This window comes from Cotesia glomerata, linkage group LG1 (genome assembly GCF_020080835.1).
Source record: "Cotesia glomerata isolate CgM1 linkage group LG1, MPM_Cglom_v2.3, whole genome shotgun sequence".
In the NCBI taxonomy this organism is placed as follows: Eukaryota; Metazoa; Arthropoda; class Insecta; order Hymenoptera; family Braconidae; genus Cotesia; species Cotesia glomerata.
In genome coordinates, this window is record NC_058158.1 from 2,910,577 (window position 1) to 2,926,563 (window position 15,987).

The 15,987-nt window shown below is 28.7% G+C and overlaps 1 long non-coding RNA gene across 1 annotated transcript; it reads right to left on the reverse strand.

The window, feature by feature from the left end:
• Window positions 1-491: 491 nt before the first annotated feature.
• LOC123261647 lies at window positions 492-15,632 on the reverse strand. Its single transcript, XR_006508720.1, has 3 exons — window positions 15,620-15,632; window positions 3,933-3,939; window positions 492-587 (listed from the first exon to the last, which is right to left on the reverse strand). It is a non-coding gene; the product is annotated as an uncharacterized LOC123261647 (long non-coding RNA).
• Window positions 15,633-15,987: the final 355 nt, after the last annotated feature.

Genomic DNA, 15,987 nt, shown 5'->3' on the forward strand with positions numbered 1-15,987 from the left:
AATGTCTAAAAATTAATTTTCCCAAAAAATTCGAGAAAAAAAATTACAAAAATCTGCTCTCGGAATTTTTTTTTTTGGCGTCTTAAAAGAGTCTTAAAATTATCTTGGTTTGTGTCACGTTTAAGATCTTAAACAAACGACAATTTTAAGACAATTGTAAGACGTTTTTACACGGGTACCAGAGTACACAGGTAAGAAGTGAAACTTCTTTATGACATATCATTTTTTTACTATTTACAGCTTCACAGAAATTGGGTAGATGAGGCTTAAAAAAAGAAAATTTTTCCGGATTAAATTGAAGCTATTTTAGTATTACAGACATGCATACAAATAATATGAGTAATTAATTTTATCATTGCTCTTATTATATTTATTGTAATTCATCAATTATGATCTCATCATCATTACCATTGTTGTCATTTTTAGACTCTGGCACTATTTAATCTAAAAATTAGTTAATCAGTTTACAAAAATTATATAAAGAACTTTAATATTCATATTTCATGCCATAACTTAGTAAAAATAATTCAAAGCAGATATTTAATAACTTACTCAATTACACAAGTTACATGGAGAAAAAAATTTTGCTATAGGAACTCTATAGTAGTTAGTTAGTTGTAAAAAGTTCCAGTAGGTTAACGTATTCTTATAGTAACAATACCGTTTGGCTCCTGCAACTCTACATCGTTGAGCTCTGAGAGCTAAACGTTATTTACCTCTCACAACTCTACAGGATCGTTCTAAGACTATAACAAATTTTTGGCAGTCTGTTTGATAATTTTTTTTTACGATTTAGCATTGATAATTTAATAAATAAATGCGGCAGAACGAATTTATATTGCCAACAATAATTGTATATGACAAATAAGAATAGTATTATAATAGAAATAAAATAATAATAGAACTTATATTACAAATAAAAATTATTTGTAAAATAAAAATATGGTCGTCACAAAATTATCTTATTTTCTTAATTATATCAATAAATCTTCTAACCCGTTATCACCTATTCGGTCATTTTCATGCTAGTATAAATCTAATTTCAAGTGGATGGAAATTTCCATCTTCACTAACAATTTGAGACAATTCGTCTTCGGATAGTTAGGTCGATGGGCAACCATCGAACTTGAACACTAGTTAGCTGGTGAATGCTAGTATCTGTTCGACTATATGTTAAGTATTAACGATGGAAAGCTACTGAGAATAAAGGGCAACTTTGAAAAATCCATGAAAAATTAACCAAGCCAGGAATCGAACCTGGATCTCCCCGATTACATGTCAGGATGCTTTACCAGTTAAGCTACCGGGTCATTCTCCACTTACTTTCTCTCAGTATACACTTAACTCTCAGTAGTTGTCAATCGTAGTATGGAGTTTAAAGGGAGGAGGTAGCGTAGTATTGACATGTTATTGAATTTTTTCGGTAATTGACATGTAATCGGGGAGATCCAGGTTCGATTCCTGGCTTGGTTAATTTTTCATGGATTTTTCAAAGTTGCCCTTTATTCTCAGTAGCTTTCCATCGTTAATACTTAACATATAGTCGAACAGATACTAGCATTCACCAGCTAACTAGTGTTCAAGTTCGATGGTTGCCCATCGACCTAACTATCCGAAGACGAATTATCTCAAATTGTTAGTGAAGATGGAAATTTCCATCCACTTGAAATTAGATTTATACTAGCATGAAAATGACCGAATAGGTGATAACGGGTTAGAAGAATTATAATAAAAATCACGGTTGATAAAATTAATAAAAGTTTAAAATATCAATAAATATTGAACATAAAATCACTACCGTATATGCACAAGAAAAGATAGATAAATGAAAACAAATTTTATTTTGTGTTAAGTGGGGTCTTTTTAATGTATTCCGATAACTTATTACTTATTACAATATATTCAACTAATAAATTAAATTAACAGTCACTGCAAATGAACCTTGAAAAACCATAAATACAAAACTGTTCTAATGAAATTCAATTTGACAAAAAAAAAAACCTATTTCTTTAAATAAATAAATTGGGAACTTAATTGTCCTCATATATTTTTAATAATATGGATGAGTAACAAAATAATTCTGTTTGTCATTTTAGAAGGTTATGAAACATATCAGCGCCCTCCACTACTGCGCAACGTACAGCGCTCCCAACTATACCGTTTGGCTCTGAGAACAATCCCGTAGAGCTCTGAGAGCTCAACAACATTGAGTTATCAGAACTAAATAACATTTTGTTACTGTAACTCTACAACGAACAGTAAACTATGTATAGTTGTGGTAACTCTACAGTTAGGTTACCAGAACGAAATTTTTTTTTCCGTGTATGAGTAAATAATTGGAATTATCTATTCAAAGTAATACAATTATATGATGACAGTTAATCTTGTAGACATACAATTATTTTAAAGAATTCAAAATGAATAGATAAATCATTAGAAACAAATAATTAAAAAAAGATGTACGTATATATATTTTTATTTTCTAACAATTGTGTTTTGTTTTACTTTTAAATTATCATTTAATTTGTTCTTTTAATTGTTTTTAGAATTAATAATGCTTACTAGATTTATTATTTACGGCGCTATACTAAACTTTGATAAAAAAAAAAAAAAAAACATGGCGCGTAACCGAAAATCGTGACGATTTTTTTTTACATTGCTATAAAATTTCTCTCATACGTCGATAAAGAAGTTTCACTTCAATAACTGCGGTAGTATGAAGATTTAATCAGCATCTTAAGAACAAATTTTAAAATAATAATTTTCTATGAAAAATTATTAATTATTACAAAGATAATTATTTAAGTAATTAAGTAATTGAAAAATTCATTAATATGCATGCAAAAATAAATTTAATTAAATAAAATGCTATATAAATGATTAAGAATGGCGAATATTTAAAAGTAGGGATAGGTTTGTACGGTTGCAGAGAGGTGTGACGGAGATAATATAGTGACTTGTAGTATGCATTTATCAATAGAATAATTATTTTTAACTATATCATAAGCAGGTTTTTTGTAAACTTTTCGTGCAAAATCCATGAACTAAATTATACTGTTTTTAAACTATATTAATACTGTACAATAAGCTATATATAATGCAAGTTAGTCAAATAGGTATGATATTATAATTGTAAACAATATTGTGTGTGCAAAAAGTATCGGTTGAGAAAGAATGTACATAAAAAGAAAGTTAAGTCAATAAATAAATATTTTGAATCTAAATTAATCGAATAAAAAAATTTGAATTTCATCTTAATTTTTCTCTTTGGAGTGAATCGATACAAAATATTTTTACTATACTAATGTAACGAATTGCTCCAAGTATCAACTTTTTTACCAATATTTTTTTTTGTGCAAAAAAACTTTCAACATACAGCTATATATTTTTTTATAAAAGCAATTTATTTATAAAAATTTTAAATAATTATTTTCTTTGAAATGTGAACGGTTACCCTTCTTGAAATTTTTAGTGTAAATTTTTTAAAACAAAATCTACGTAAAGAAATTTTTGAGCCTTTTAATCGAAAATTGTTGTCACCCTAATTCGTAAAAAATATAGATCCCATGATTCTGAGATCGATACAGAAAGAAAAGATAAAATATAACCGGGAAATAACACATTGAAGCTTCTGTGTCAAAGGAAGCTCAAAAATGGTAAATGTAAAATCGTTTTGATAGATAGGAAATCACCTTCGTGCCCATGCGTGAATTTAAACTTTTATATTTGCTCAACGATCCTCGTTCTCCGGCTACAATTTTCGGTATTCGCGATTTAACAAAAAATTCATCGGCCATAAAACAAAATAAAAAATAAAAACACGTCTCTGGTATCAATAATCCTGTTATTCGGACAATAACACTTTACAAATGTGGGATGAAAAAATACTCACATAGAAAAAAGTAACCCGAGCATTATAATGCAAACATTACAATGGAGCTTACGCATAAATAACAACAAATATGAACTTCGGTGTTTAAATATATAAACGAATAAACGGGCGAGTATTATTTTTATAAATATAAGAAATGACTTGAGGGTGAATCTATTGACGCGTCGTTGCCTTTGATTCATGTGACGCCCCATGAAAAAATGACAACCCCGTTGATCACACGGAAAAGTATGACATCAACGCGGACATTTTTTACATCCGAAGAGGGTGTAAAACATTTTATTTATTGCTGTCATTATTCAGACGAAAATAGTGAAAGAACAGGCGTCTTGTTTTTTATTTTTTAAGAAATTAATTTTTGGCAAATTTATATGAAAAATATTTAAATAAATTCATCATTACGATAAAAAAGCGCGGGATAACTTTTTTTATAAATATTTTAAATTAATAATCTTTTTCCTTGAAATGAATTTCACTTTGAGAGGATCAAACAAATAATTAAGTAATCATCTACTCGGCAATTAATCTGTGTTTACTCCGCAAATTTTTTACAGTGTATACAGAGTGCATTTGCTGAAATTAATTATTCTTTTATGTATGCAGTTTCTCAGCAATAATCTTTTAATAAATGGCCGGTTTTACTCAGCGAGATAGACAACGAAATAAATATTTTTTTAAGCGTCTGCGTCTAAATCTCTGGAGTAGCTTAGCTTGAGCATCCCCCGGAGGGTAATATGCACATGAAAAAAGATTCCGTCGGCTCAAGTGTGTGTATAAACGTACGGCGAAACGGATCCGGCGCTAATGGACATTGAATGCTCTAATGCAAAGTGTGTAGTGCCTTATACTTGATAGTAGCAGTACAGTAGTATTATTGAGTGATGAAGACTGATGGGGGCTGAACTTCGGTAAGCTTTGGCTTAAGTGTTGGGAGTCGAATGAGCCAACCGAATATGAGGGAGAAACACTCAGCACGACAAATACGTGGGGTAAGTCGCGTGCGTGAGCACTTGAATAAAAATACACTTCGGCACTTGAAATATATAGCAACTAATTTCGCACAGACTCGGTCATGTGTACTAATGGCCCAAATGTCTTCCAATAAAATCCACGTGACTCACGGCTGTCAATACCGGCTACGGCCATTTTTTATTTATACTTTTCAATTTTGCTGAGAAATATTGTTACTGTCATTTATTTTCGGTTTTAGGTTTTTCTTTTTTTTGGAATAAATATTCGTGATGGAGTTCTCAAAAATTTTGAAGAGACTGCAGCGAGAGTGTCTTTGTCAAACGGAAGAAAGTTATAAAAATTTATTTGTTTCTTTTAGGTAAAATTAATTATTAGAAAAACTGTTATCAAGAAATTTCCGATGTGAAAATGATATCTATACTAATAAATGGAAAGCCGGTTTTTTCGTCCGGTTATACTGCAAAAACTACTGAACCGATCGGAATAATACTTATACCTTATACCATAAGATGCAGCGTGTTTCGGAGAAGGTTTTAGTATATGATATGTTGGTGATTACTTATCCGGAACCTATATTTTTTTGACTTAGAAATAATGAATTTTTATTGTAACTAAATTTATTCTATTCGATTGTTATTTGTTTAAAATAAATTTTTTAATTCTATTGGTTATGTTTATATACTAGGCGGATTTCTTCACTTATGAGACCTGCAATTTCTTTAACTGAAACTTTCAATACCCATTACAAATTTTTTTTTTTCATATCAATTGTTATTAACTTTTGTAAGAAAGACCCGGGAATGTTATAATGATTGCACATTGAAAGTTACAATGAATATTAGCTAGAATAATTACATGGATAAAAGGTGCATGCCAATTCGATAGAATTGGGAATCTGCACTGATAGAAGGATTTATTTGTATTAAAAAAATATTTGTTAATAGTTAACAAATTATTTATTAGAGACCATTTTTTAGTATCAAACAAATATTTCTTAGTATTTAAAATGATTTGTTTGTATTTAACAAATCAGATATTCATTTATTAAATATTAATAAATCTTTTTAAATACTAAGAAATATTTGTTAAGGACTAAAAAGTGGTCTCTAATAAATGATTTGTTAAATATTAACAAATATTTTTAACTATAAACAAATCCTTCTATCAGTGTGTGCAAGTCAAAACAATACTCTAATTAAATTTCAAGTCTAGATCTAAAAATGCAATTCTATAAAGCGCCCAGCGGAGCAGGCGAGTAACAGCTAGTATAATTATATAATAATGATATACATTATGAATATCATGAATAATTTGATATTTTGACACAAATATGAGGGTCATATGAATATTATATCAATTCTTTTTTGTCTGTAAGATAAAAATCGTCATTATGAATATCCTGTTTAATTAATTTTTATTTGATGGAGTTTTTTCTCCTAAAAACTGGTTTTAATAGATTTAGATTTATATGTAGATTTGTAAAATTTGTCATAATTACAAATTTACAAAATACAAATATACAAATAAAAATCTAAATTCTGTTTAATGTTATTATTTCATCAATAAACTCTGTTAATAATCACAAGTATTAATATTTCATAGCAATTTTTGATATTTTAAAAATCGAAACATAGTCAAATTTCATTTTGCGTCATAAAATGTCTACTACTGAAAATTAAATTTTTTTTAAGTAGGCCAAAACTGCTTATACATTAGAAATATCTTAACAATTTGATTAAAGTGTCTTACACAAAAAAAATTAATAATGCACACCATCATGATATGATCTCATTTTTATTCGAAAATAACGAGTTTTTTTCTAACATTTGGATATTGTAAATGTAACTACATTTTATAGTCTTTATTTATTTATGCAAAACTTTCTATTGATTTTATTCAGCTTTTATAAGTTAATTATTATTTTTATTAGAGTATAAAGTAATTGAATGAGGTTGAATGTTCATTAAAATATTCTATTATAATTATATTATATTAAAAACTACAGAAAATTCATGATTGTGAATGAATTGATCCACAAGCGCTAAAAATTTATAATTAAATTTAACAAAAAAATAAATAAACTGTTAAAATTACTCATTTTCATAAATTAATCATAAATTACGTGGAATGAATTTAATTTGCGCGTTGAAATGAACAACACTATTATAAGTAAATTTTACTTGATGTTAAACTAATTAAATGAAATGTAAATAGAGTATCTAAAATACGGTGAGATAAATATACAAAAATACGTCAAGTAGAGTTGATGCAGAAAAAGAATCATCCGATAAAACATCATTATTGTAAATTTTAAATATCTTTAGAATAGACTAAATAAATTAGTGGAAAAAATCGCTGCAGTGTATTTTTATAGGTGAAAACACAGAAACGTACCATGTGCTTGGCTTAAATTAAAATAAAACTGCGTTGTAATACTTACTAATTCGTGATTCACCGTCATGGATTAATGAATAAACGTAAAAATAGAAAATATTAATTATCAGAATAAACTTATGACTTACTGAAACGTTATTTTACTAAATGTAAAGCTAAAATTATCGCTCACAATTCTTATCACAATGTTAACTTTTTAAAATTCCGCCTGAAAAATTACCTGATTGATTTGAAGCTATATGATCCTACGATAGACGTGACCTGATTTTACCTTAAATTTAAAATGCCATCGGAAACGATTTTAAATAATGGAATTATGAGTATATTATTATTCAATAAAGTTACTTTTTATTTATCCGTAATAAATAAAAAATTAATAAGAACGCTCATTTTTTCAAGCACTGTATCCTACGTTTGATTGTGCTAAAAACACGTAATCCTGTTTAATAATTAAATACCACAAATAATTCAAATTCTACTAACGGGTGAAATATTGTTCTCCATTCGTCTGATAAATATTTATAATGAATATTCCTTCATCAATAATTGAACAACTTTTATAATTGGTGAATTTGGTATACGATTAATCATTGCATCCTTTTTTCTCTGTCACTTACAAGTGAATATTTCAATATTTTTTTTTTGAATAAATAATTCAATAAAAGTAGATTATATATTATTTTTTCATTCATTCAATTTTTTTTTTGAATGTTAATGTGCATCTGACTTTGTATGTACTAAATAAATAACCCAAAAGAGTCATCAAATTTCATTCATAAGACCACGAAATTTCAAACTAAGTGCATGATTAATTATATTAGTTTAAAGAAACTTTTAATACAGATATGAATCTTCTGTAGAATTGTCAGCAATGCGGAAGAGTTGAAAATTGGCTTGATAAAGAGCAAGTTATTAAAGAAAATGTCGAGATCTAGGATTCTAACTTTGCGTGATGATAAGCTGGAAATTCAATAAGCTCAGTGAAACTAGACATTGATAAATCGGGACTAATTGCGACTCTTAGGTCTATATTGTCGGTTTATTTCTAGTCACGTATATGGTAATGCCACAAGACACGCTCAGTTAAATCTCGATTATACCTCTCGCCGCAATACGCAACCCACGACAGCCTCATTGTACAGAATATTTCGACTCACGTAAGTATAAGGGCTTGACGAACATTAAATCCTAAAATGACAAAAGTTGAATCTTTAATAAAAAATAGTGCAAATATTTGCAGTATGATTGATAATATAATGTTATAAAATACAATAAGAAGGTCATAAAAATAATGAAACACTACCGTACTTTTAGCGAGATTTGATCGACACAATATGAAAAGTTCAATATGTAAAAAACTGTCATACGATATATTACTAAAGAGAAAGAGAAAAAGGTTTTAAGCATCACGCGAGCTTTCATCTACTCAACCGATTGTAGGTAGAAAATAACTCGACATCAAACATTACTATAATGAAACATACATAATGCATCCATATTACACATTACCCTTGTTCCTGTTGCAACCACCGACAGCTCACACGCCAACTACTGAGTACTTAAAGCTTCCTCTTTCCCTATCCCTCTTTCTCTTCCTCTTTATTGTAATAGAGTTTATACAAGGGAACAGATTACTCTAAACCAACAGCATCAACACAGTATTCAAATGCTTTGACACCTACAGGATTAATTCTCCATCTGTTTCTTCACTGACACACCAATCGGCGCAGTCATAATACATTATATCACATGAATAGCGATTGATCGAGATAACATGATATGTAATGAAGAGAAAGAATGATTTTTACAGTGAAATTTTTTTATGATAGTGAGATAAAAGTGGTAAAAAAATTAGGAAAACGGTTGACCCTAAAGGCCATCCCTGCAACTTCCCGCTACCTCCATACCTAAGTGCTCAAAAATTCACTTATTTTTTAAGCTCTTCGAGCTCAAAAATATAATTTTTGTGTAATTTTGAGCTCTTCGAGCTCAAAAAACTATTGGAACTTTTATTGAACACTATTTTTTGAATTTTCGAACCGCAATAACTTTTGAATGAATTAACCGATTTTCTCGCGGTTTACGGCATTCAACGCAGTTTTTTGAGTTCTTTGAAAAATTTTTAAGCGTAAACTGGTCAGACTAAAAATTTCATAGAAATTCTGAAAAAAACATTTTTTCCAATTTTTTTCGACAACGATATTTCACGAACAAATCAACTGATTTTGACCGGGCTGGTGGCAATCGACGTGATTTTTTAAGGTTAAGAGCTGATTAGTTTTTTGAATTGATCGGTTCAGCCGTTTAAAAGATATTTCAAAAAAACGAATTTTTGGAAATTTTATTTTTGAGATTTCTCAAAATTGATCGACTCAAATTCTGTAAATTAGCATCAGAATTCTAGGAGCAAAGGTACTCTTCAGAACGCCACTTATTTCGATCGAATCGGATGATCCGTTCAAAAGTTATGAGAGATTTACATACATACACACACACACACACAGACACGGTGACATCACCGCGGAAATAGTCAAGAAAGCTTCCTAGGACCTCAAAACGTCGAGATCTGATGAAAACTCGATTTTCGAAAAACGGGGTGAAAACAATAACTTCCCAATTTTTGAAAATTTTCGATTTTCGGAGAAAACAGTTCATTTAAATGAAATGAGGCTTGTTAACTATAAATAAATCTCTTATTTAAATATCACAAGAAATATTTATTTGATACAAATAAATTGATTTATTTGAGACAAAGTTACAGTATATTTGAATGAAATCTGAAATGATATATTTCAACTAAATCAGATTTGTTAACTATAAATAAATGGTATGTTTGAATATACTCAAAGCAATGATTTTTAGTTTTAGGTTAGGAAAGTAGTAAAAGTAGACATATCGAACGTTTGAGGTTAAATGGGCAATTCTTTTAGAATTATTAATTATACTGAAATTAACAATAATACTATAAAGTTAGTCGACGTTTTTAATTTATTTTTTTATTTATTAAATTAGATCTAAAAAATATTTTTTAAAAATTGTACTTATAATTTTTCAAGTTTTTTACGAATGAAGTTTTTTAAAAAAATTTCTTTTGTAACAATTTTTTCAATAAAAAAAATTCTGAAAATTTTTAGATGACGGCTAACTTAATTTTCATAAATTAACAGACATCTGTCAATTTTTAGGACTTTTATAATAATAAAATTATCACGAAAAAATTTTAATTAAAAAGTTCCACGTCTAAAAATTAAAAAATTACAAGTGCATTAAAATATGTTTTTATCGTTGATCTGTAATAAAATTAAAAATTGACAGCTGTCTGCTAACTTCAGCATCATAATTATTAATGTCTATTATAGTTAACTATTTTAATACATATTTGTCTAAGCATATATATATATATTTGATTTTATTTTATTCATTTCTACAAAAATTAAACAAATACATTTGTAAACTGAGTTAATTTTCATTATTTATTTTTTACAAATCACGTCGAGAAATAACAGTGGCGACCGTAGCGACACCAAGCGTAATTTACTTAAAGCGAGATTTGTTAATAGTTAACAAATCTTTATTTAAATGAAATAAATGAGTCGATTCAGTTAAATAAACCATAATGAGGTAGTATTTGATTCAAAGTAATATATATTTGAATAAAAGAAATTTGTTAACATTAAATATATATTTTTAATTTATTTCAAATAAATCTGCGCATTTGAGCCAAAAAAACTGTTTTCTCAGTGCGATGATTTTTTTTTTTTTCTTAAAAATGTACCAATTAACATATCGTGATATTAGCATATCGTGATTAAAATATCTGAAAATTTATTCACGGGTTTTTTTCTAACCAATCTTAAATTTTAATAATTATCAATTTAAGCTTTCGATTTTACTTCTATTATACTGACAGTAAAACAATAAAAAAGTAAATAATTTGCTGTTAAAATGTTAGTACAAATAAACCATCTAAAATAATTATTATTCTAGTCTTCATAAAACATTATATTAAATAATTCCAGTGTAACGTAATCGTTGGTTACGTAATATAAGAAATGGTTATAAATGATTAGTAATTAAACGACGGTGATGGGCTTAATAATTCACCGGTGACTTTAATGAAAGTTGGTATTCGATCCATCTGACACTATTTAAAACGCCTTGTTAATTTAAGATCATTAAAACTTATATGTTAATTAATCAAGCATCAAGTCATTTAATATCAAATTAAACGTCTGTGGGAATAATGAAAAAATGAAAAGGAGTTTAATGGCTCGATGCGAAAGGTGTCAGTTTAATGAAGACATTGTATAATAAATAGACATAAATTGGATAATCAATTTCAGTCAGACAAGTGACCTTTTTTAAAGCTTCACATGACTCGGATTGGATGAGAGTAGAACGTACGTACATGCAGTCAAGTGGGTTTTTTTATGGCTTACGGTCAATGCGAACCACAATATATTGAACGTATATTGTATCCATCCCCCAAAAAACACAATGCCATTGAAATAAGCACACGCTTTTGCCATCCCTGAGAACCTGTTCCACTGAACCTGTGCCACTCAGACAATAAAAATAAACTACATTATATAGACCACGCTCTGATAAAATAAAATAAAATAAAATACAAAACCGAACTAAATAAACAGGACAACATCCCTTTCTTCTTCCCTCGACCGTTTTTAGTTCACTCTAGTCTAGTCTAGTTTATGAAGGGCCTACGAGCCCTACATCCTTTATCCTTTCCACTGACTTTTTTATTTCTTATTCATCACACCCCCCGAGGGAGAATGAATTTCGTCGGACTCGTTTCATCTTTCATCTCGACGCGGCACGCGTCGCGGTCGCATCTGCCGCGTTGGCAGGGGGTCAATTGAAATTGTGATGACAACCGGGGTTGCTTATGTATATTTTCAACCCCACGAACCTCTAAATTTAACTCAACTCAACCCAACTCTACTTATATGTATGCGGAGAATTTATGTTGATGCACTTGCTAAAGTGATTAATGAAAAAAAATTAACCTTGCAAAGCCAGTGCTTTAATTCACTGGCTGGAAAAAGTCCGATAAATTGCTTGGTTTTAACATAATTGAATTCATGAATAATTTATTTATTGACAAACTTTATAAGTAAGTAATAATTCCTTCGCTATGCAGAAAGAGAATCTTTCTATATAATTTTTTAAAGGAAAAATTTTGTTTTGTCAAGTGATAGACAGTGAAAAATTTTCCATCAATTTAATAAAAAAAAAAATTATTGAACTTTTTATTTTAATTATTCCCAAATTAGAAAAAAAAAAAAAAACCTTTAATCGTAATTATTTGCGTTAATTTTCCAAAAATTTGTTTAACATACTACAAAATAAATACAAATTTTTTTCCAAAAAAATCTTTTATCAAAAAATCTCTTTTTTCATTTAATTGTTAGTAATTATTTATCATCTCAGTTTTAGTTCCTTATTTAATCTAATCGTTCTTTATTTTGTCAATCTCCACATTTAATTCAAAAGTTTTGTACAAAAATCTCAAATTTATGATAATGCATTGAAAAAATAATCATTAACTAAAAAAATACTAATAATCTTGATAGAAAACGGTTCTTACATTAGTCAATTTTTACTTTTAGTAGACACAGCATTGAAAAAATAATAGAAGGTTGTAAATGAAAATGAATGAGAATTTGCTTTCCCTTTATTTAATCTCCCCTCTAAAAAGCACAAGCAATAAATATCTGTGACTCAGATCATTAGAGTTGAGAATAACGTCATCATCATGGAGTCATTAACGTAAATGTAATGACTATTATATGATCAAGAGAACTGGGTAGAGGATAAGTAAATTACCATGAAGGGACATTGCGTACGTAGAGAGCGGAAAATGGTACGTGAGTTGAATGAAATAAATATTTAATGTCACAGCATACAGCTTCTATCTACCGCTGCTGGCAAGTCTACGTTATATTATTTCATAACCGAGACAAAATCCGAACTAAATTCACCGCGGTAAACCGTTAAGGTTTAACTGTAAAGCGAATTTAATAATACACCTATACTGTCTTTTGCTGTAAAGTAGATCGCGGTTAAAACCGAGTCGCGGGGATTAGCTGACAAGCGCGTTGATGGAAAAGTTGTTACTAAATGAACGAGAGAGATATTATGGTTAATTAAAATGATTATAGCGGTAATAGTTTGGATAAAGTTTAAATTTATTAAAAGATTATATTCCGATGAAATGATAATTCATTTAAAGTGCAAGCACCGCGTTTTTCCACCCGGCTATTTGAATACCATTAAGTGATTAAATAGTCAATCAAATTAAGCTATGAAAACGTAATTACGCCGATAAAAAATAGTCAAAAAAAAAAGGATTGGTAAAACTTTTTGTCTACAGAATCTTTTATAAATCTTAAGTTTTCGCACGTGATCTACTTTTGTCGGATGTAAAAATTTCCTGGACTTATTCTTAGATCAAATACTTTTTTTAATACTCTTTACTGTACGTAGATGTTGAATCTCATTTACGAAGACTTTCTTTCTCCCTTAACTCTACTCGTTTTCTGTAAAACCCGGTCCTCAAACATTGACGGTCTGTATCCAGCGGACAAACTTCCGAGGAAGTGGAGAAGACGGTGCAGAGATAGTATAGTACCTCGGCACGCTGGTCTCTGATTAACTCGAAAGATTGTTCCCCACCTTTGCTTGAAGAAAAAGTTTCTTCTATCGCTTATAGCTATGTTTTCATCTATTTTTTTCTTTAATTTTTCTTTGTTTATTTTAGCTATACTATTTTTTCTCACTTTTCTTCACCACTTTCTTGTTTCTGCAGAGCCGCGCTTTCTTTACTTATTCTTTCCTTCATTTTTTCATCTGGATTTTTATTTTTTATTCTCAATTTTTTTTGTGCATTCAAACAAACTGAGAACGAGAAAGACAACGGAGTTAAATAAGAGACGGGTGGAGTTAAAAGCAAATAATAGTGAGAACGATAACGACACCGATGCAGACGTCGTCTCTGTCTTATATATATATATTTATATACATAAGCATAAAAAGCTAAATATATACAATCCACCCCATTTTTATTTTTTTTCGTCTATACAAGTTAAAACTTTTGTTTCAATACTTCCGAGCTACTGTGGTCAGAACTCAATTGAGTTTTTTCTGGAAACTGTTCAGCTGCACTCTCGTTTCAAAATGAAATAAAATAAAAATAAAATAACAAAACTAAGTATTGATTATGTTTTTAATCAGAGTTTTTTTCCAATTATCCATCAGACTACGCTCTGCTTTTAGTTTTTTGCTTTATAAATAAATGAATATCCTTCACTTTCCATGTATTTATTATATCTATACTTATCGCGCAAATAAACATGATGTACGAACATGAAGTATTTGTACTGTTGATTAATTGCCAGTAACCAGCAGAGCTTACTAAATTACGGATAGGATGTTCGCTTATCAAAAATATTACCGGCAAAAAGCAAGTTTATGGAATAAAAAGTTTATGGATACAACCTTTTATTTAAAAATGTGGTTTTTCATATCACACAGCCAAACACAGATCCACGGACATTAACAGAACATGCCTAGTCCCACTGGTGCAATATTCATTGCGAATTCTCATTCCAGCGCAACTGAAAGTTTATATCATTGATCATGAAATGTATTTTATTAACATAGATTTGGTTTATTTCATTTATTTATTGAAAGTATGCAAACAAATTTTAATAAAATGTTGCTGAAAGAATAACAACGTTTGATGATACTCAACTGGAACGTTAAACTGTACCTGCGATCGCTAAGTATTGTGCGCATGCATAATTTTCATCTACGTAGTTCGCCAATTCAAATAAACGCATTATTTACATTTTATGTTTTATGTGATGCGTGGAATTTTTTACGCTGATCGTTTTTCAAATAGTTCTGTTAATGTTACATTATTTCGTTTCGTTTTTAGTGCTCATGAGCCGTCCCTGTTTAAAAATATTGATTGAAAATAATTAAAAATAATCAAATTCGAATTCTTTTGATTATATAAATAGATATAGGTTTGCATGGAGTGACCGCTTTTTAATTCTTTTCAATCAGTATTTTTAACCAGGGGTTGGTTCACGAAGAAAAATTTACTTCATCTAAGAAAAATATGTTTGAAATAAATAAACTCGTATGAATAAAGCCGATTTTGTTGTTTCAGAAATTTTTTTTTTTTTAGTTTTTAAGATTTTCCTTCAAAATTTTAAAAGCTGATTGAAAAAATGTCGTATTCTTAAAAAAAGTCAGAATTATCTTGAATTAATTTTACTAGCCTCATACCCAGAGGAAAAAAAATCTTCAGGTCAAATGTATTCCTCTTGTAAAAACAATAAAATTTTTGAAGGGATATTTTTTATCACGATCCAAAAGTTATAATTTTCTTTAATTAAGAGATGTAAATATTTTGAAACGAGACTGAAATATTAAAAAAAAAAAATATTGTCTTGAACCAAGTTATTTTTATTTCTGTATTGGACTTTTAAAAACGATATTAAGAATTATGCTAACAAATTTATATTTTTTAACGGATGTGTAAGCAATAATTAAAAAAAATAATGAAATTGTTGCATGCAGGTGAAGAATGATGCTAATAATTAACATTTATAAAATTAAAAAAAAAAAAAGTAATTCTCTATAAAAATATCTTTTTATTTCTACGATTTAATTTAGTAAATGTAAATTTTCAGATCCTAATG